A 21,789-nucleotide genomic window follows, 5' to 3' on the forward strand; every position below is an offset into this window, starting at 1 on the left:
AAGGCTGCGGTCCAGAAGTGGCAGGGGGGGAGTGTTAGTTCTCTGAGTAATTGGTTTGGAAGAAAAAAAGATATTGAACAAAAGGAAGGGACCAACATGGTGTCATTTTTATTCTCAAGTTATCTGTCTTGTGCTTAGTTGCTCCTGGTGGAATTCTTTAAGTCAAACTGCTGTTCTTCATGCTGTGAAATATGCAAGGCTATCTTAGTCCTGTATCATACACGGGCAGCCAAAGGCTGACAGGATGAGATGCACAGTCAGGGTTATCCTGTGAATTTTGTCCCCTACCTCTTTAAGGCAAGAAGGTCTGATCTGCACATGCAAAGCCTACTTGGCAATGCTCAATCCAGTCACTGATAGGCAGGGATTGACAGGATGCATGAATCTAATCTAGCATGGCAGAAAAGATGATGATCACATTAAGTTAAAATACAATTTGGCGAATGGATGCTTGGCAGATGTTAAGATGCCCTTTTGGTTAATCTCATTCCCTCTCGTAGTATGTAGTTTAGAGATCTGGCTTTTCTCCTCACTCCAGCTTTGCATACATGCACACCATCAGGGACAGCAGGTGATGACGGCTCAAGTGCCGGGGATCCCTGCAATCCACAGTGGAGGTCCAGACCAAGATCCCACCTCCCATCTCTCTGCTGCTGTCATGGACCTTGTAGAAATGAGCCCCTGGATGGGAGATTTACCTGTTGTCTTTCAAATAAATAAATAATTCAATCTCACTCATTATTTTTAATGAATTTGAGGCTTTACTTTTCTTGTTAGTCAATAAAATATTGGGAAGGAAAGCATAACAGAGACTGATGTGGAAAGGCAATGTGATCAATTAAGAGGAAGATATAAACGCTGTGAGACAGTAGCAGCTGATCACGTGTAACTAACATCTCCCTTTTCTTTCGTAACAGCCTGTGCCTAATGTACACTGAGAAGGAGTTTCTAGAACTCCCTGACAGGGTGACACATGGAATGATTCTGTCCAGTGAGATTCCTTTTGAGAACAACTAGAAAATGTTATTTTCTTTTTCTTTTTCTTTTTCCCTCAAGAAAGGACAAGACGTGACTAGTACCAGCGCCATTTTTCTTTTTCTCCATGTTTCAAAAATAAATGTGATGTCCAGAGTGGCAGGAGTCATCTTGTAATCATGAGGAAATAGGCATGTGGGGAAAACAGAGTTTTGCAAAAGTCTTGATCTAGCACCAATAATAACTACAGTCTCCAAATTCCATTGTTGAGGTGGCTACTTGCAACTATTCCTAAGTAACACAGATATACAAAAAAGCGATAAATATCTAAGCCACTTCCATATCCAGTCCTTCCTACTTCATGGATGAATATTTTGCAATATAAAAATTTCAAACAATTTAATTACTTAATAGTATATTTGAATAAAGATAAATGCATTTGGGCCCACAGTGATAGATCAATTAGCTAATCCTCCCCTTGAAGGACCAAGATCCCATATAGGCACTGGTTTGTGTCCTAACTACTTCACTTCCTATCCAGCTCCCTGCATGTGGCCTGGAAAAGCAGAGGAGGATGGCCAAAAGCCTTGGGACTCTGCACCCATTTGAGAGACTTGTAAGAGGCTCCTGGCTTTGGACTGGTTCAGCTATGGCAGTTATGACACTTGAGGAGTTAATCAGCGGATGGAATATCTTTCTCTCTGTCACTCTATCTCTGGGTTATACAAATAAATAACATCACAACAAAGAATGCATTGCTATGTACTGTCATTAACTGCCATCAGCCCATCAGCATATCATCCAGAAGGTTCCCTGAAATTTCTCTTTCCTCACTGACATTTTGTCTTCTTTCACATCTCTCCAATCTTCTCTTTGATTCCCTGTTTCAAAAAGTTCCCCTTTTATTAGATGTTCTACTTTAAGTGACTATATGTCTTTATTTGCGTGGCTCACCTCTCTTGGCATAATGTCCCTCCAGGATGACCCATGTTATTCTCCATGACTGCATGACCTTCTTCAAGGACAGGCAGAATTTCATATGTAAAAGAAGAATTTAAACACTCCCACCACAAGAATGCAGGTGAGATCCTGGATTTATTCCTTGGTTTGATATGTTCCTTCCACACTATAAGCATCGCAACATCACATTTAACACCATATATGTGTATACATATGTGATACACACATATAATATATATTATATATTTATGTAATATATTGCATGCCGTATATTGCATACATTTGCATATTTTTTAAACAAATGGAAGAGTCCACTCCTATGAATTAGGCACTGTTTCACATGCTTGAAGCAGTGAAGGCTCCAAAACTCATGGAGAGAGAGAGAGAGAGAGAGAGAGAGAGAGAGAGAGAGAGAGAGACAGACAGATGGTTTCAATAGCAAACCAAATCACTAGAGAATTTTCCTATTACCATACCCTGTGAGTGAATGTGGACACTCTTGATTAATAGTGCAGTCACTTGAGTCACACAGATGAGAGTCTGAACTTATGTCCTTCCGACGAGCTGTGGAATTTATAAAAATCACTTCTCTTCCTCCCGTGCCTGGCTCTATCTGTGATTTGTGACTTGGGAATAATACATCTACCTCAAGTGATACTTGGTGCAATCATGATGCCCACATAGCCTGACATTCAGTCATCAGTTCATAGAAACTATTGATATTGGGCCCGGTGGCGTGGCCTAGCGGCTAAAGTCCTCACCTTGAACTCCCCGGGATCCCACATGGTCACCAGTTCTAATCCCGGAAGCTCTGCTTCCCATCCAGCTCCCTGCTTGTAGCCTAGGAAAGCAGTCGAGGACGGCCCAAAGCCTTGGGACCCTGCACCTGTGTGGGAGACCTGGAAGAGGTTCCAGGTTCCCGGCTTCGGATCGGCGCAGCACCAACCACTGTGGTCACTTGGGGAGTGAATCATCGGACAGAAGATCTTCCTCTCTGTCTTTCTTCCTTTCTGTATATCTGACTTTGTAATAAAAAAAATAAATCTTTTTAAAAAAGAAACTACCGATGTTATTACTATTATTATTAGCACTATCAGCATGCTAGGAAATAAGAATGCATAATTAAGTGTTGCTAAGTAAAGGGCTATAGGGTGGGAGAAGGCAATGTTATTCACAGACTGTTTTGTGGAGACTGGCATTGGGCAAATGGGATGATGTATGGGAGTTTGCTAAAAATAAGGAGAGTGGAGCATCTTGGGCAGAAACTTAGGGGAAAGTTCTTGAGACAGTAGACAGATGATGAAGGAAACATGAATGCACATGATGAGAACTGGCAGTGGCAGACAGTGAATCTAAAAGGCCAGGCTAAAGGTCCACCAGGGAGGGTCTTACCAAAGGTATGCTGAGCTTAGGGAATCATTGTACCAACAAGCAGAGCTTCTGAAAGATGGTAAGCAGGAGGTGAGGTAAGCAGGACTGTGTTTTAGAAGATTAATAGGCAGCACAATGGGAGATGAGACGTGCTGCTAGAAACTACGATTCAGAGGTTGTTTCTATAGACCAAAAGATAATGAGGAACCAAACTAGGACAATGAGACTTGGACCACAGTGACAAAAATTTGATAAAGAAGTGGTACCTTTAATATGTTAACATCCCATGTAAATATGCAGGTACAGAAAAATTTTTAAATTATTTGTCATTCTGACCTAAAATGATTCTAGATGAGTATGCCATTTCCAGAATAGAAAAACGAAACACAAATGCCACAAACCAGAAATATTTTCAAATCTTGTTTACAGGATATATAAATGAAATCAATGAACAAATCAATTAACTGAAGTAATAATGAGACAAACAGACATCAATAAAACATATGAATGCTATCTGTATATTTTCTTCAATAATTCTCTCCCATAGGGTACCTGCATGCTCTGGTTTCTCCTAATTTCATCAGAAGGTTGAGAACACAAGCAGGGATTCTGACACATCCAGAGACTGCCTTTCAGAGAAAGCATTGTACCTTGTGCTAATACCCTAGAGGATGCATTCCTGTGAAAGAGGAAAATCATTTACAGGTAAATGAGGGAAAACTCTAAGGGCCCAGTCTATTGAGGCTGGCAGCTGTCCGCCATGCAGTCTGCTTCTCTTCTCTGTCCATTTTCTGAAGCCGATTCAATCAGCACTCCTGCTCCTCAGGGACCTGGTGCGTTAATGTGAACTGCTACCACTCAAAAGTAATGGAGTGAGAGTGCCATTATTTTAAACGGTTTGAGGCCATGCAGTCCCCAATTTCATTAGCTTCATTTCTAGAAAACCCATTTGCCAAACACCATGGCATCTTCATAAGAGGAGAGATGTCCACACAAATCCCATTCAACTACTCTTTTGTTTAAGGTAAGACATGTGCAAATGGATGCACACTGGGATTTATCACAAATGGAACAGTGACCTAAGGTAAAGACATCAAAAGCCAAATCCTAGCATATATCAATGTGATAAGGTTATCCTAGCATAGCTCACCAGCTCATTGTAGTCACAGGAGCTCTTAAAACAAGAGGAGTAGGGAATAAGAGGAAAACAGAAGATGAGCTAGAAAAGAAAGGCAAGAGAATTCTAGTACAAAAAGAAGCTAGGGTTACGGGCTGAAGAGTCATGTTCTGGGAGCTGAAAGCAAGCAGAAACTGATCAATGGCCAGAAATCACATGGGATCAAATTCCACCAAACATGTGAATGGGGTCTGAAAGTCCATCTTCCCCCAAGTAAGAATAGAAATGTCCTAAAACCTTGGCTTCATCCTCATGAACCTCAAAGCAAAGAGCATGACCGAACTCAGACTTCAGAAGTAGGGAGGGAGATAAAAGGATCTGTTTATTCTTGAGTTCTATGGTAACTCATTATCTGAGTCATATAAAAGTAACATAGTATTTGATAGATTGCCTCAGGAACATCCAAATGCTGATGCTATAAGTCTTCCTTTGATTCATTTCTCCAATATCTATTTTTTGGATCACCTGACTACTCTAGTTATGTACCATTTTTAACAACTACTCTCACAGAAATAAGTAAGAATAGTTATCTGTTCTTGTGTGTATCATTCTGTTGGGGACAGCAATGTTAAACCAGGATTATGTAATACATCCACTATGGCAGAGTTTCGATTAAAGGTTCTGATTGATGGATGTGACAAAAAATATTATCCTGAACCACTGACATTGGAGCTGAGATCTGCGATATGGGAAGGCAAAGCAAAGAAGGTGTGAAGTATTTGGGGCAGATTGAGCAGCAAAGACCTTCAAGAAGCAAGAGAGAATACAGGACTACAAGGAACCCAAAATGCTGGGATAGCAGGCTGTGGCTAAAAGGGCAGGCAACAGCTACAACTGCCTACATGAACCATAGTGCACTGTTCTAAGACTTTTCCATCAAGAAAATTAAAACATCCATTCCATCTCAAAAGAGAAAGGAATCACGTGTTGATTAATTGCCAAGTATAGCATCTACCCTTCAACTGCTAGATCACTCATGTATTTACAAAGAATCCCTAAATTCAGCGTTCTATATATGAGAGTGGCACACGAAATTATTTATCCTCTTCGAGAATCAACTACTCCTCTACCAGACAGAAAGGATATTGTAATGCTAATAGCAGACACAATAAATATTTGCCAAGTAAACGCGTTAATAAATGCTTACCCTGCTTGACTCAGAAGATCAAATGAAAATCAGGAATGTGAATGTGCTTCACAAAATAGAAAATGTTTTATAAATACAATCATCAGCCGTGATTTAAAGTGAAATACATGCAGAGCCTGCTTGCATTTCTGAAGACAAAAATAAGATTCATGGCAATGATACAAGAGCAATTCCAGAAGGAAGGTCATAGGGTTTTCATCTATGGATCCATTTTTGACTGGAATAGCAGACAACCACCATGGAGATAATAACAGCTGTCAACAAAGAGGTAAATATTTGGATAGATGAGGTATCTTGAGCCCTGGAATTTTACATAAACTAGCTCAAACTAGAATAACATAGAGACTACAATCCTGGAAATCAGTAACATCATACTTGCGCTATTATTTGACCTAGAATCTGCCCCAAAAATGACAGCACAAACCTGACACTGCTTTTAAAACAATTTTTATGTCTCCACCAGAACCATTGTGGTGAGAACCATTCTGGTGACACCTGAGAACATTCTGTGTGTCTAGGGGTTCTCTCTGAAATTCTCATTCTAGTCAAGGAGAGCAGCTGAGCAGGATCACGTCACTGAGAGAACAGCATGGAAAATCCATGAGCATCAAGGGCAAAGCGATGGGGGCCAGCTGGTGAAACGGGTAACTGCAGAGACTCAAATTTTCTCACCAGTGAAATGGAAAAGTCAGAGGACTGGACATACACAGTTGTACTGTAGTGATGCCTACTGCACAGGGAGAGTAAATATAGTCAGATCTTCGCTGCCCTGGGTTTTGCTTTAGGAGACTCTATTAACCTTATATAGGATTTTTATATCTATAGACTTTTTTCTCCATAATTATTTACTTCATAAACAATTCAGTGTAACAAAAAATTTGTATCATACGTACCTTGTGTTAGTTATTATAAGTAATCAAGGGACAATTTAAAATATAGGTGAGGCCAGCATTGTAGCCCAGTTAATTGTAGCTACTAGCTGCAAAAGCAAAACTCTATAAAGGTACTAGTTCAAGTCCTAGTTGCTTTATTTCAGCTCCAGCTACCTTCCAATGGCACCTGGGAAGGCAGCAGATGATGGTTCAAGTTGTGTGTACCACCTCCACCCACATTAGAGACTAGGATGGATTTCTTTACTCCTGGTTTCAGTATGGCCTGGATGTGGCCAGTGAAGCCATTTGCTGAATGAACTAATAGATGCAATCTTTATCCTTCCTCTCTCTCCTTTCCCTTGTTTTCTCGTTTTCTATAACTTTGTGTTTCAATAAATAGTTTGTTAACAAAATAAAGCATAGCGAATGATAGGCATAAGTTATATACAAACATACTACCATCTGATATACAGGATATAAAGAGCTTGAGTTTCTGGTATTCCAAGGGGTAAGTGGCCCTAGAAACAATTTTCCAAGCACATGAAAGAATGACCTTGCCTTTATCATCATTTCTGTTATCTACATATATTTCTATGTGAAATTGAAAGATTAGATAACATTAAAAGTCACAAATAATACTGTATCTTTTAGACCCCCTTTCTTTTCTCTCTAATGCCAAATACGAATCAAGAAAAACATGCACTGGACCCTGCCAACAGAAGATTCCTAACTGAACAATCTGTCTTCACTGGGGGTTATCTGCCCAAGACAGAAGGGAAACGACAAAACTCCAGATTCTGCTAACCACAGCCAGCCACATTTCTTCGATTCCAGAACAGAGCCTCAATCACTAACACCTGAACTCTTCTGCAGATAGGAATCACATAATTTCTGAAAATCTCACCCCCTTAGAGCAGCCCACACTAAGTCATCTATTGACAGTATCATAGCCAGAACTGCGAGGGAAGCCCACATTTCAGACGTGTGATAATTAGGTCTCTGAAATTACCCTACTGGTTAGGAAACCTGTCAAAGACATTTTTATCATGAACAGCATTAATTACATATAAAATGACAGAAAAGACAGGCTTGGAGTCAAGCAGTAACCTAGAAAGACAGACAGTTTAGATTAAGGGCAGCAAGGGGCAGTGTTTAGATCTGGTCTGTGTGAATACTAAACCCTGCTGGACCCAATAGCATAAATACGTCTATGGGGACTGGGAAGGACTGTTCTCAGTGTCTAAATGAATTTATGGTGGGTTCATTCACAGAAAGCTGAAACATACTGCCAAAACAGAAACTGAGAACTTTTCAGGGCTTGATTCGCTTAACCACCAATGTAAGAAGTTATCTGAATCATTGTCAAGTCATTCGTTTCTTGAAATATGGATTTAAAATGAGCTTATATCAGATACACCATTTGACACAAAAAATACAAAAGCCCTGCCCAGATGCCCTAGATAATGCGAAGGGAATTAGGAGTTAATGAAAAATAAATCACTGTACACTGTGATGGGAGCTTGGAAGGTAAAGGGTAAGATGATAGGGGAGACAAAACGAAGGCTGACCAATATGTCAATGTGGGAGGGAAAGCGAGTAAGGTGGACTTGAGCTCAAGACTAAAGGCAAAGAAGACACTGAATGGGTTTGGAGAAGTTGAGGTGGACTCCCAGTGAAGGAGAGGGCTAAGGGCCCTGCACTTGTTCTCTCCTTCCTCCAATTCAGCCAGTCAACAGCTTAACATTAATGACCTGTTTTGGGTACTAACAAGGATTTAAAAAAGAAGCAGCAGCAGTAAAATCGTGCCTTTGCCTTCTCAAAGGTTTGGATTTCCTTGGGGCAGTGTGGGAAATGAATGGTAAATCCTGCCAAGGAGGATAGGTTTGATCATCCAATGCAAACCCCCAAGGAATTAAGAAAGTAAGGAGAGATTTGTGGTAGGCACCAGGATGGACAGGAAAGAGGATCAGGAGAAACACAGACGCATGTCAGACATGGAGAAACGTCCTCTGCAGAGAAGCTAGGGCACACCCTGCCTGCTGACAGGCGAGAAGAAGGGGACGAAGTGGACCACAGCAGGAGTCAGGAGCCAGTAGGCGCTGAAGAACAGATTGAGTAAGAGTGAACACACAGGACCTTCAAAAGCTTCTTCTGAAAATCAAGTTAACATAAAATCCCATCACACAGGGTGACAGAATGGCAAAAGGAAATGGAAGTAAATGCCAGAGGGGAATGGGAACTGCCTGAGTCCTCTCCTTCTGACATAAGCTACTATGGATTCCAAAAACTGTCAGTTTACAGCCTGACCGTGATAAGACCCATGCCTGTTAGGGTGATTGGGACCATGCTCAGAAACTGACAAGTCTGCACGGAGCAGGATTTGGGGTTCTTTCAATGCTCACTGGGTCCTTAGTGAGAAAGAGTGCAGACTCCAGCTCTCTTCCACTTGGGCCAAACCTCCATGCACAAGACCATGGATATGACTTGCTGCTGCTCCCATATCTTGGCTATGAGCCAGACAGGATCCTCCAAAGATGGGCTGAATCCCAACTGAGCATTGGTTTGCTATTCACTTTGGATTTTGTTAATGGGATTACTGGATTCCCAAACAGTACCATAACAGCCCTGCATGTTAATTTGTATATTAGTGCTGGTTTCCTTCAGAAATAGACCTTTGTCCAACAAACCCCAAAGGAATAGTCACATGGATTCTCCCAGTGAATTCATTGAACACCTCAGGCATTTATTGGGCACCCCTGTATGCCAAAAATTGTGTTCCCTAAGAACGTTATAACTCTGTTACAGAGCTCAGAGTCTTTCTCAAAGGTGTGTGAACATTAAGCACTCATGGACAAAGGGCAATGCACTAGTTATTTCAAGAAGTTTCATCCTTAATATCCTAGGTAGTTGCAATGATCCAACATGGACCATCTGTTGTTGTGTCAATCTGTTCAGGCAAGAATCTTAAAATCCTAGGAGAGTCTGGAATCACCAGTTTCTTGCATTCAAAAATAATGTGGCAGCATTTTCAGCCCAGCTGTGAAGCACTGCATGACTAAGAAAATACAAATCCCCTGGGAGGCACCCTGTGTACATGCTAATGAAATCAGCATGAGGCCAGGTTTATGATCCAATAGGTCATCAGAGAGACCAATTTTTTTTAACAAATCTTTAAGTAGCGCCTTTCTTGCTGTAAATATTCCATCTTTTTAAGGGAAATCTGGTAGCTTCACCATTTTCTCCCTTAACTCTTGTTTTAGCTGAACCTTTCTACTCTCCCACATTCTTTTTAAAGAAATAGTTCCCCTGAAGTCCAATTTTGTAAAAAAAATAACATAAAACATTTGTATTTATAGGTTGGAAAACAAACAATTTCTGTTGTTCTAGAGCTTAATTAAGAAGGAATCAATATATTCAGTGATGGCTAAGGTTAATCTTTGTCACGCGAGTTACAATCAAAAGCCACCAGGCCCAAGAGATGAGGTAACACATTCCACCAGTGTAATAGCAGTGATAATCATTCCTGCTTAAATGTAATCCAGTTACATGGTTGCTATGCTGTCATTAAGACTTGCATCATGACTTGTATTTCCTTTAGTTCAAAGACTGTAAGAAACTAGGGATTTCCTTACTTCCTTGCCTTTTCTTTTCTCTTTTCTCCTTTACACCTGTTCTAGCTACTATATAACAAAAGTATTGGACTCTGGTCCAGACCTTCCGATTCTCAAGGCCCTTACAGTCATACTCTAGAATCTGCATCCTTAGCAAGCACAGTGTGACTTCAATGCACAAAAAGTTCTGGAGCTACAAAATTGGCAAATGGAGTGACAATCATCCCATACATCAACAAAACACATCACATTCTGTTCTGCTCAGAGAATTGTCCCTCCTGCCACTTGCAATGAGGCTACTTTTCACATGACAACAAACTCCATGATTTTCAGTTCCCTCTCTTCCACTTTATCTTAGACTGTTGGTCTGTTTGACTCCACTGTTGGGCTGCTAAGAGTCATATGATGCCACCCTTTCTTGGTGATCATGCTGCATGGTGACTTTGTCCTTTGGATTTATACACCATGACCGGGCAAAATGATACTGGGTAAAAGGAAAGGGAATGACCAATTGTGTTTCTTATCTAGGTTTCATTTAAAAAGAGAGAAATAAATTCATTCATTCGTCTTATCCTTTATAGGGGCTCAGGAAACAATTCAAATATGACAAGACATGCTGAGCTAAAAGCAAAGCAGACTTCAAACTATGTTCTCTCTGTCCTTTTCTGGCTACTCTCTTATCCTCCCTTTTACACTGGAGTCCAAGAGAGGCTTTTATCAAAGTTCTCCCATCTCCTTGGAAGGCCAGATCCTTCAGAAGATACTCAGTGGTCATGAATCCTGTTCCCAGAAACTCATCAGCCAGAAGACATTGATAGATACTGAAAGAAGAGTGGAGTTGACACCACACTCAGAATACGGAAGAACTGTTTCCCAAGTTATCACTGTCTATGCTTCAGGTCCATTCATCCCCCATAAAATCATTTACTCTCCCTCTAACTTACAACTAGCTAACAACCCCTGCTTCCCTTTGCTCTATGAAGAGGGCATACAAGCTTTCAAATCTTGTCAGGTCATTGATTACTGACTTTTCTGAAACATTCTGAGAACATAATAAACTTGTATGCCTTTTCCCCTTGCGATCTCTTTCTTAGTGGCTTATTTCAGTAAATTCACTTACTAAAACCTCAGAGGGCAAAGAGAGAGTTCCTGTCATCCTGACATCTTCTTTAATCTTTATTGAACACTCACTGTACCAGGTACTATACCATGCCCAAAGGATATCAATACAGAAAATAGGTCTGAGACTAGAATTTCAGGGTTTGTATTCTAAGGGAAAGTTAGTTAACACAATTGCATAATTAAAATTTGATCTGAACACTAAATGGATCACAGGGAGCAATAACAGCAATGACATGAGGTAGGGATAGAAATGGAACTCCTGAGCAGTTTCCCTGCAAAGGAAGCCACACTGCAAAGACCCAGTGGAACAAACAATAATGGCCACACAACCGCAAAGCAAAGAGAAGGCCAGCAAGCAAGTGGGCCAGCACACAAGCATAGACTGGGATTTTAGATATGGTAAAGATATTCTTTCTTATTCTATGTTCCTATGAAGTCCCAGAGAAGAACAAACAGGAAACCTAGTATACATTTTAATTACTCTGTTTGGCTCTAGAAGATAAAGGGGTCAAAAATCTGTAACTAGGGAATGTGTGTATAGATGACTGTAAGTGGAAGACAATGGTAACTAAGATGAGGATAATGGTGGAAATGCAGGGATTTAGGAAGATTTGATGGCTGATAAAAACATGAGGTGAGACAGAAAGCAGGATCAGAGTTGATGTCTAGAGACCAGCTTTATTTCTTGCTTTTTCTTCAGGTCCATGTGAGCCCTAATGTATGGGCACTTACATGAAAAGGAAGGACAAGTGGCAGTAAGAGAATGTCATGTGCTCTCCCTCTGCTGCAGTGGCTTGGGCTTTAACAGGAGGAAGTTGATGTTATAAAACTGCATGGGGTTGTGGGGAAGACTAAATGAATCAGAGTCTGTCAGCCTCTTACAAGAGCACCTGGAGGTACTGGGCACCACAGATGCACATTGCTATCACCTTATTTGGTAATGCTGTGCAGAACAGCACAGAAAGGGAAGTGAGGGTTTGGGCTCTGAAACACTGATACTCAATTATGAGTCCTGGATCTGGCATTTAGCTACTAATCAGTATCCAGCGTTTATATCATTCTAGTTCTATTTGTGTTTTTCATTTATCTTTACAAATAGCAAATATCTTAAACATCCAAAAATTGGGAAAATGCGTAACAATACACACACTATTTAACTACTGTTTACACTGCAATTCAGATCTATTTTTTAAATAAAATAACATATAACTCTTAAAGTTCCTTACCCACTGATTTCTAGGCCTTTCATCCTCAGAGGTAAACATTATTCTAAAAATTTTAGTGTGTCTCTGTTATAATTCATTTTTAATGCCTTTGCAGAGTATATAAATATTCATAAAATATATAGTATTAGTTTGTGTGCTTTAAATTTTCATATAAATGGTATCATAGTGTGACTAAGAATATATCCCAAGAATGAAAGTGTGGTTTTAACATTTTAAAATCTATTATTAGAATACATTAAACAGATTCATAAAAAAACACATGATGATCTGTATGTAATATGGTAAACACCTTAAGAAACTTCCAACAATGCTTCTTCATGATCAGAACACCCTTTACACTTTAATCACCATGTGAGACTAGTTACTCAACCTTGGCATGACTGACGTTTTGGGCAGGATAATCGCTCACCATGGTGACCCGTCTTGTGCATTGTGGACCTTTAGCAAGGACTACCTTCCTGTTCATGACAATCAAAATGTGCAGACATTTCCAAATGTCTCTGAGGACAGCGTAGCCCTTGGTTGTGATTACTGTGCTAGGCAAGTTATTTGATCCTTACAGCTGTCAGTTTTCTCACTTAAATAATGGAGAAAATAATAGGACCAATGCTGTAGGGAATCTGTGAAATAATATGATATAATGTGCTTAAGATAGCCACTGGCATTTTTCCAATAAGCCCTGAATAGATGCACATGCTTGATGGTGAGAGTTGTGAGGGAGCAGAGTAATGACTGATGATGATGATGATGGCAATGATGATGACACTGACATTCAATAGGAAAGGGCGATATTGCAGATGTCCCCACAAAATGCTTTTAATTGAAAGATTTCCTTCTGCTTTGACCCTTCTTCCTTCAGCTTCAAGGCACTCCACTTCTGCAGTCATTTCTTCTAAGAGGCGTGAAACAACAGAAACTACAGGGAAGATGAGCAAGAATCAGCTTCCAGTTCCAGGGAATGGGTGATCTCTTGGGAACAACAACAACAACAAAAAGATCTGGAAGAGGAGTGCCTCGTTAGAGAAACAAAAATCCACTCTGGCTTAGAACAGCTGCCCTAGGAGGAAAGACATGAAAGACACAGGGGTACAGCTAGAAGGATGAAATATCAGAGATCCAAGTTATAAAGACCAGTCACAGACAGGATATGATAAGAGAAAATAGCCTACCTCTGGAGACCTCTTACCTTCCAAGAGGACAAACTGTTACAGATACATATGCTGGGGGGAGGGGTTAAGAAACACACTCTGGGCAAACAGAGGGAGTGAGGATAAACTCACCTTGCCCCTTTAACTCATCCTTAAGAAGGCCATAACAAAACCAGTCAAGGTCTCTTATCTTCACTACAACTTCCTAGTGGTTGATGTTTATCATATTTGATGCTGGGTAAATAATATAACTTGCCTAGGTCTCAATTTCCTGTGCTGTCACAAACCTGAAAGTCATTCAGCTCTAAAATTTTATGATTTTTTCCTCTCTCTCTTTTTCCATAGATTAACTGTTAGTCATAAATATGTAGTGACTGCTGAAGAAATATTCAGATGTCATCAGTTTTAAGTTACGAAAGACTGAGATGTAAAAAAATAAAATGAAAATAAGAAGTTAGGCTACATTCACAGACAGCGGGAATTGACCGTTGGAGAGATCTTGCTTATAAAATGCCAAATTATTGGCAGTTATACTCAGTTCTACTCACTTCCCTTCCCTTCATTTGCTATGATTTTTAAATGCTGTCTGCACCTGAGACCAGATCAAACTGCAGTTAAAGGTCATCAGTCATAATCTCACAATCAGCAAAGAAGTGAATATGAGAAATGACAAAATGATGTTTAACAAATGGCCACTGCAAGCATTACCCACATTGCAGAATAATAATAATAATAAAAACTGAGTCCTTCAAAAGTAACACAAGTTTCCCCAAATAATTATTAATGGGACAGAATCAAGACGGCAGAATAAGGTGAAGACACATTTAAACAGAGAAACATTAACCAGGATGAAGCAGAGAGGGCACATTCCAGGAAAAAGGACAGGACAGAATGAAGGCTGAGCGGCATCTGGAGACTGATGGACACAGTAAAGCAGTGAAAACAACCAGGTGGTGTTGCAGTAACCAGACGTCTTAGCAACATTCAGCCAGTGGTGATCGAAATTGCACTAATGGCCAGAACCCCACCAGCAACCAGGTGGGAAGAGGAGTTCACCGGGAACTCAGGAGGTGAACCCAGAGAAATGCCCATCCTGCTGGTTTGTTTGATTTGACTAGCTCTCAAATAGGCAGTGCAGGAACAGGATGTATATGACAGCTCAAACCCCCAGTAGAGATGAATCAGGTGCATAGAGAGGCAAAGGCTATGGGATAGGACTGTATATGCACTGAACTGGGAGTGAACTCATTTCAGGCTCAGTGAATCGTAATGACATGGCATCTTACAGGTTCCAGCCAAAATAAGTCTGGGTAGCCCCCAGACTTCATGGCTAGCAGATTGAGAACTTCAGCAGTAGCACATCAGGCACCATTTTGTACAGTGTAGCAAAGGCTTTGAGACATCAAGGACAACAGTGAGCTGTGCATGCGCTGAGCTGGGAGCAAACTCACTGAGTTCATTGCATTGCACAGGTCCCACATCAAAAATAATATCAACTTTGGCATCTTACAACTCAAAATAGGTCCATGTGCCTTCAGATCTAATGGCCAGCAGGTTGCCAGCAAGATAAGCACCACCAACAACCTAGCTATATAGGACACTTGGTGTCTACCTAAGCCTGTGAAATGTGCAAACTGGAAGTGCCAGAAAGGTTGAACAGACAACAGTGCAACAACAGCATGGGATCACAGGAGGCAGAGTGCTAAGCCAGGAACAGGGGCTACGGAGACCATGGTGGAAGCTTAACGTAAGAGCCCAGATCTGAAACTCGCTGGATGGAGTGGCACAAGATGACCATAAATAAAGAAACATGTGCCAACCACAATAAGTAAAATTGAATTTCAGACCTGTGGATGACACAGCTTAGAAACCTGTTCTAAGGAGAAGGATCTACTAACCACAAGTTCAATGACCACGAGCAAAGGAAAAGACAAAGGTACAGTGAATATTACTGAAGACTCACCTAGAAAGGAGCAAAAGCCTTTGTCAATCTCAGAAGAAGAATACATCGAGAAAATGGGCGGGGGGGTACAGAATACAAAACACTTGTTATAAAGCTTCTTATCAACAAGAAGCATATACAGGAGTTTAAGGAATCCATCAAACAGAAACTAGCAACACTGAAACAAAATCAAGCTGAATTATTGGAAATGCAAAGCACAACAGAGCAAATTAAAAATTCAGTGGAAAGTCTCATTAATACAATGAAGGAGGCAGAAGAAAGAATCTCAGAATTGGAAGATATTTCTTGCCACAATGCACAATGGTGAAACAATCAAAAAGCTGGAAGCAGAGCTGGGTCAAGCTTAAAAAAAAAAAAAAAAAAAAGCATTCAAGAATTAAGAGACACTACTAAACACCCTTGGAGCACTCTTACCTGTGTGAGGGTCTCTAATGTGCCATCAAATGTCAGCCCTCTCCCCTTCCTTCCCTCTGGACACAGGAGAAAAAAAACATCAAGATATTTATCCCAACCACCTTCATCCATATCTTGACTCTCCTCCCCCTAATTGGAGACCCACATGGGTGTGCACACCTCTCAAATATGTGAGAACATTAAAAATAAAATGTCTTTTTAAATGAGAAGAAAATGAAAAATCAAAAAAAGAGAACTGAATTTAAAAGATGTATATTAAAAAATAAGTCTTTCATCCTTCAGCATTCATTTTAAATGGTTAGAAAATGAGAAAGACTGAACAAATATACCATGGGTTATTAAATCGTGGTTTTGACTGCACTGCAAACAGGTGTAGGTAAATACCAGCTCTAGAATGATAATTACTCAAGTCTGATAAGCTCCCATATTGCCAAAGATCCACTCAGCATGGATACTCAGCTTGAAAAGTGAGTAATCAGACTTTTTCTGACTTCTCTTTGCATTTCAATATGGCCAGGAACTAAGAGAGAAAAAGATCAGGATATCTGGATATATTAAAATTTAAAGTTGGTATAGTAAAAGGTACAGTTAAACAGAGTGAAAAGACAAATGATTATGTAACTGGAGGGGGGTAAGCCCAGCAACATGTGAGACAGACATGAAGTTAAAGCTTGCAACAACTTAAGATTCGTCACAAGGAAAGCTACCTCAATAAACACAAAGGGGAATGAAGACACGATAACAAAATAAAAACCAACAGTCATGTGTAAATATGAAATCACTGTTATTCCAATAAATTCAAAATAGCACAGTTTTGTCTTTCAGGTTTGCAAGGACCAGAAATGCATAATACCCACTACTGGAGAGTATAGGAACACAGCCATTCCTAAAACCTGGTCTTAAAGGATCATTTTGTAATCTTCGTAAATTTTAAACTTGTCTGCTTTCCAAGGAATCTGCATATTTTCTGAATGTTTTCTTCCCATGGAAATACTAGCCAGCTACTGATATATATATATATATATATATACACACACACACACACACACATATATATACACTAAATAGAATGGTGATGGTAAATTTATTTAAAAAATCTGAAAGGATATAAACAAATTTGCTATCCTAATGCTGCTCATCCTTGGGAGATATAAGCAAACATAACTTTTGCTAGATTGTGCAAACTTTTTTGTATTGTCTGAATATTTAAAAAATTTGTATATGTTATGTTTTTCTCAAGTTAGAAATGGCCATAAAATCTTTTTAAAAGACTTGATGTTCTAATATTTAAGAGGTTATTAGCACATGCTAAAGTAATCGAATAGCTGTGTATTTGAGGAATATTCAACCTATGCTTAACCAATCGGTATCAAAATTTTGTAGGTAAAAGGATTCCCCCCATACCTCCCTTTCCTTCCTCCCTCTTTGCTCCTCTCATCATTTCCCCCATATTACTATAGTAGTAGAGTGCTTCAGCAACAGTCACAAGTCCAACATTCTATTTAAGAATATAATGTTATTGTAAATATAGGCAGCGGTAGAAAATATACTACTGTACTGTCAAAGTATACTTAACAGTTTCCTTGGGAATTCTCCTTTTATTCAGAAATAGAGACACATACTGCAATGTATCTTTACTTCCTGCTATGCTAGTCTCTATTATATAGCTAATATCTGGGGATATATGCATATACATATTTACCTATATATCTGTTGATCTTGTATTTTGCATAAATGTTGCCTTACATCAGAGGGAACATCTGATATTGTTCTTTTGAAATTGGCTTGTTTCATCGAGCATAATGGTCTCCAGCTGGGACCATTTGTTGTAAATGGTAGAATTTCATTCTTTTTAATGGCTGAGTAATATTCCATGGCAGGGACAATCTTTTAAAATTCATTCCTCTTTTGATGAGCAATAGGGTAATTTCCATGTCTTGGATGTTTTGGATTGTGGTACTATTAATAGGAGTTTAAGGGTACTTTCTCATATGCAGATTTCACTTCCTTTGGATATGTTCCCAAAAGTGGGAGAGCTGGGTAATATGTTAGATTAATTTTCAGTTGTCTTTTTTTTTTTTTATATATTTATTATTTAACTTCAGTAATTACATTGTATTATGTGACACAATTACATAGATACTTGGGTTCTCCCCACCCCTCCCCATACCCTCCCACCATGGTGGATTCCTCCACCTTGTTGCATAACCACAGCTCAAGTTCAGTTGAGATTCCCCCATTGCAAGCGTATACCAAACATAGAGTCCAGCATCTTATTGTCCAGTCAAGTCCAACGGCTTCTTAGGTATACCCTCTCTGGTCTGAAGACAGAGCCAGCAGAGCATCATCCCAGTCAATTGAAAGCTCCAACATACCATCAGCAGAAATTTACATCATTATGGAATTAATTGACATAGTAATGAGTAACCAATATGGTAAAAGTAAATGCGAGTTCTTAACTACCTTCTGTGACCACCTCATTGACATTTCAATTTTAGTTTATACACAACATATAACATACATAACATAACATGTTATACATAACATCATATCATCTTAAATTAAGGCAAACATGTGGTATTTAACCTTTTGGGATTGGCTTATTTCCCTTAGCATTATGGTTTCCAGTTTGGCCCATTTGGCCACAAAGAACTGCATTTTGTTTTTTTTAATAGCTGAGTAGTATTCCATGGAGTAGATGAACCATAGCTTTCTTATCCAATCCTCTGTTGATGGGCATTTTGGTTGCTTCCATGTTTTTGCAATTACTGATTGTGCTGCTATGAGCATAGGAGTGCATGTTGGTTTCTCATAAAACAAGTGTTCTGGATATATTCCTAGGAGTGCTATTGCTGGATCATACGGTATGTTGATTTTGAATTGTTTGAATGTTCTCCATACTGATTTCCATAGAGGCTGTACCAGCCTGCAGCCCCACCAGCAGTGGAGTAGGGTTCCCTTTTCCCCGCAACCTCGCCAACAAGTGTTGTTGGTGCTTTTATTCATGTGGGCCAGTCTTACTGGCGTTAGGTGGTACTTCATTGATGTTTTAATTTGGATTTCCCTTATTGCCAGGGAACTTGAGCATTTTTTCATATATTTATTTGCCATTTGGGTTTGTTCCTTTGTGAAGTGTTTGCCCATTGAACAAGACCTCAAAAGATGGAGTAACATCCCATGCTCCTGGATAGGTAAAATCAATATCATTAAAATGTCTATACTGCCAAAAGCAATATATACATTCAACGCAATCCCAATCAAATTGCCCAAAACATTCTTCATGGAACTGGAAACAATGATCCAAAGGTTCATCTGGAAGCACAAAAAACCACGGATAGCTAGAACCATCCTGAAGAACAGAAAGTTAGCAGGGGAATCACAGTTCCGGACCTCTGGACATACTATAGGGCAGTGGTTCTCAAAACAGCGTGGTACTGGCACAAAGATAGAGAGGAAGATCAATGGAGCAGAATAGAAACACCAGAAGGAAACCCACACAGATACAGCCAAGTAATCTTTGACAAAAAGACAAACGACAATCCAGGCAAATGGGAAGGTCTGTTCAATAAATGCTGTTGGGACAACTGGTTAATAGCCTGCAGAAACAAAAAAAATAGATCCACATCTCTCACCATACACTAAGATCAGATCTAAATGGATAACAGATCTAAACCTACATCCAGAAACCTTCAAACTGTTGGAAGAAAATGTTGGAAACACACTGGAACACTTAGGGGTAGGCCCTCACTTCCTAAAAAAGACTCCAAATGCAGTAGAAATCGAGACCAAAATAAACAATTGGGACCTCATCAAACTAAGAAGCTTCTGTACAGCTAGAGAAACAATCAACAAAGTAAAAAGGCAACCCACAGAATGGGAGAAGATCTTCGCACACGACATAGGTGATAGAGGGCTGATCTCCAGAATATACAAAGAGCTACAAAACAACCAAAATGTCAAAACAAACAAGCCACTCAAGAAATGGGCACGGGAAATGGGCAAACACTTCACAAAGGAACAAACCCAAATGGCAAATAAACATATGAAAAAATGCTCAAGTTCCCTGGCAATAAGGGAAATCCAAATTAAAACATCAATGAGGTACCACCTAACACCAGTAAGACTGGCCCACATGAATTTTCAGTTGTCTTATCACTCTCCATACTGTCTTCCATATTGCCTGCACTAGAAAACACTCCAACTATTACCAGCAACTATACACCAACAAATTGGAAGGCCTAGAAGAAATGGATAGATTTCTAGAAACATACAATTTACCAAAACTGAATTATGAAAAAAGTGAAAATCTCCACAGACAGGACAGAGTTTGAATCAGTAATTAAATCCCACCCTACCAAGAAAGTCCAGTGCCAGATGGCTTCACTGCTGAATTCTACAAAATGTTTCAGGAAGAAACATGTTCAGGAAGAACTAATCCCAATCCTTTTGCTTTTCAAAACAATAGAAAGTGAGGAAATCCTTCCAAATTCTTTTTATGAAACCAACATCCTCTTACAACCAAAGCCAGATAGAGACGTAACAGAGAAAGAAAACTACAGACCAATATTCCTGATGAACATAGATGCAAAAATTCCTCAACAAAAAACTAGAAAAACTGTTTTAATATTTTAAGTTGGTGAGTTTTGTCAAGGGATACACTTACCCAAAAGGAATAGCAATAATGATTGGTGACTTAACAATCCACGGTAGTTTCGCAAAGTGAGGAAGTTAATGTGGGAACAACCAAGTATTAACTTTGAGATACCCAATCACTATGAAAGAATCTGTGATCCTGGACAACTCTCAGGTAAAACTGTACTGGTATTTATTCCACAGGAAAAAAACACTTGCTTCAGTATTTTCCCTGTGAGCCTACATCGCATCTGCAATCAGTTTAGTAGTCTCTCAATTTGCCACACATTATGCATCAAACTCATCCAACATGAGGAAACAACAGGGTGATTGGATGCAAAAGCTGAACCAAATTTTAATGCCCGAGACTAATACTTAAAAGGACAGCAGTATTATTGGGCATACAGCAACCAATATTATGCCATAGCTTCCTATGTGATGCTGTTGTTCATATTACTCTGAAATTAGTTACTGCTTCCACATCTTGTAAGACAAACATGATCTCAGATGAATTAGGGGAGTATGGATTAAAGGAATTGGACTTCACCTCCAAACAGACCCAGCTCCACTAGATACATGATTCTGAACATGTATCGCATGCAAGGCAAACAGTAACCAGGTACTTACGTGCAAGTCATCTCCCTTATTTGTTTCACTGTGAAAATAGTAAAAACTCACTCACTTCCTCAGCCTTCTTTGCAGCAACGGATGGCCAGGAGACATTGATCTTGCCAACACAATTCAGAAGAAATCCGTACAGTCAACCACTTTTCCCAACAAAAGAGTCTGATGGAATGTTTATCTCCCTGCTTGTGCTGGCCTGGTATGCAGGAGTACTTCTCAATCTGTGGAAGCCGTGAGAAAAAATCATAGTGACCAGCCTGCATGTATCACTGAGATGCCGAAGCACAACCTGCCACTACCTCTTTCCAGAGTTTTCATCAGCTAGAAAAAAATCCCTGTTTATTGAGGTCTCCATGAGATGAATACTGTCTTACTTGCTACTGAGAAATTTTCTTGATGCATTTCTTAAGTATCAGTTTGATAGTCTGTATAATGGAGATAAAAATGCTTACCTTGCAGTCATGTACACACAGATACATATCTATATTCATACATGCATACATGCAAAATATGAAAAATTATCAGCTCGGTGATACAGTCACTCAAA

The 21,789-nt window shown here is 39.6% G+C and overlaps 1 protein-coding gene across 1 annotated transcript in view; it reads right to left on the reverse strand.

The window, feature by feature from the left end:
• The window catches only part of SGCD (sarcoglycan delta), a 576,268-nt gene extending 554,855 nt beyond the window's left edge, over nucleotides 1-21,413 (reverse strand). Inside the window, exon 1 of the mRNA XM_058677694.1 lies at nucleotides 21,301-21,413. The gene's annotated coding sequence lies outside the window, so the exon portion shown is untranslated. The remainder of the gene's footprint in view (nucleotides 1-21,300) is intronic.
• Nucleotides 21,414-21,789: the final 376 nt, after the last annotated feature.

The sequence above is a fragment of the Ochotona princeps genome, chromosome 19 (assembly GCF_030435755.1).
Source record: "Ochotona princeps isolate mOchPri1 chromosome 19, mOchPri1.hap1, whole genome shotgun sequence".
NCBI classification, from domain to species: domain Eukaryota; kingdom Metazoa; phylum Chordata; class Mammalia; order Lagomorpha; family Ochotonidae; genus Ochotona; species Ochotona princeps.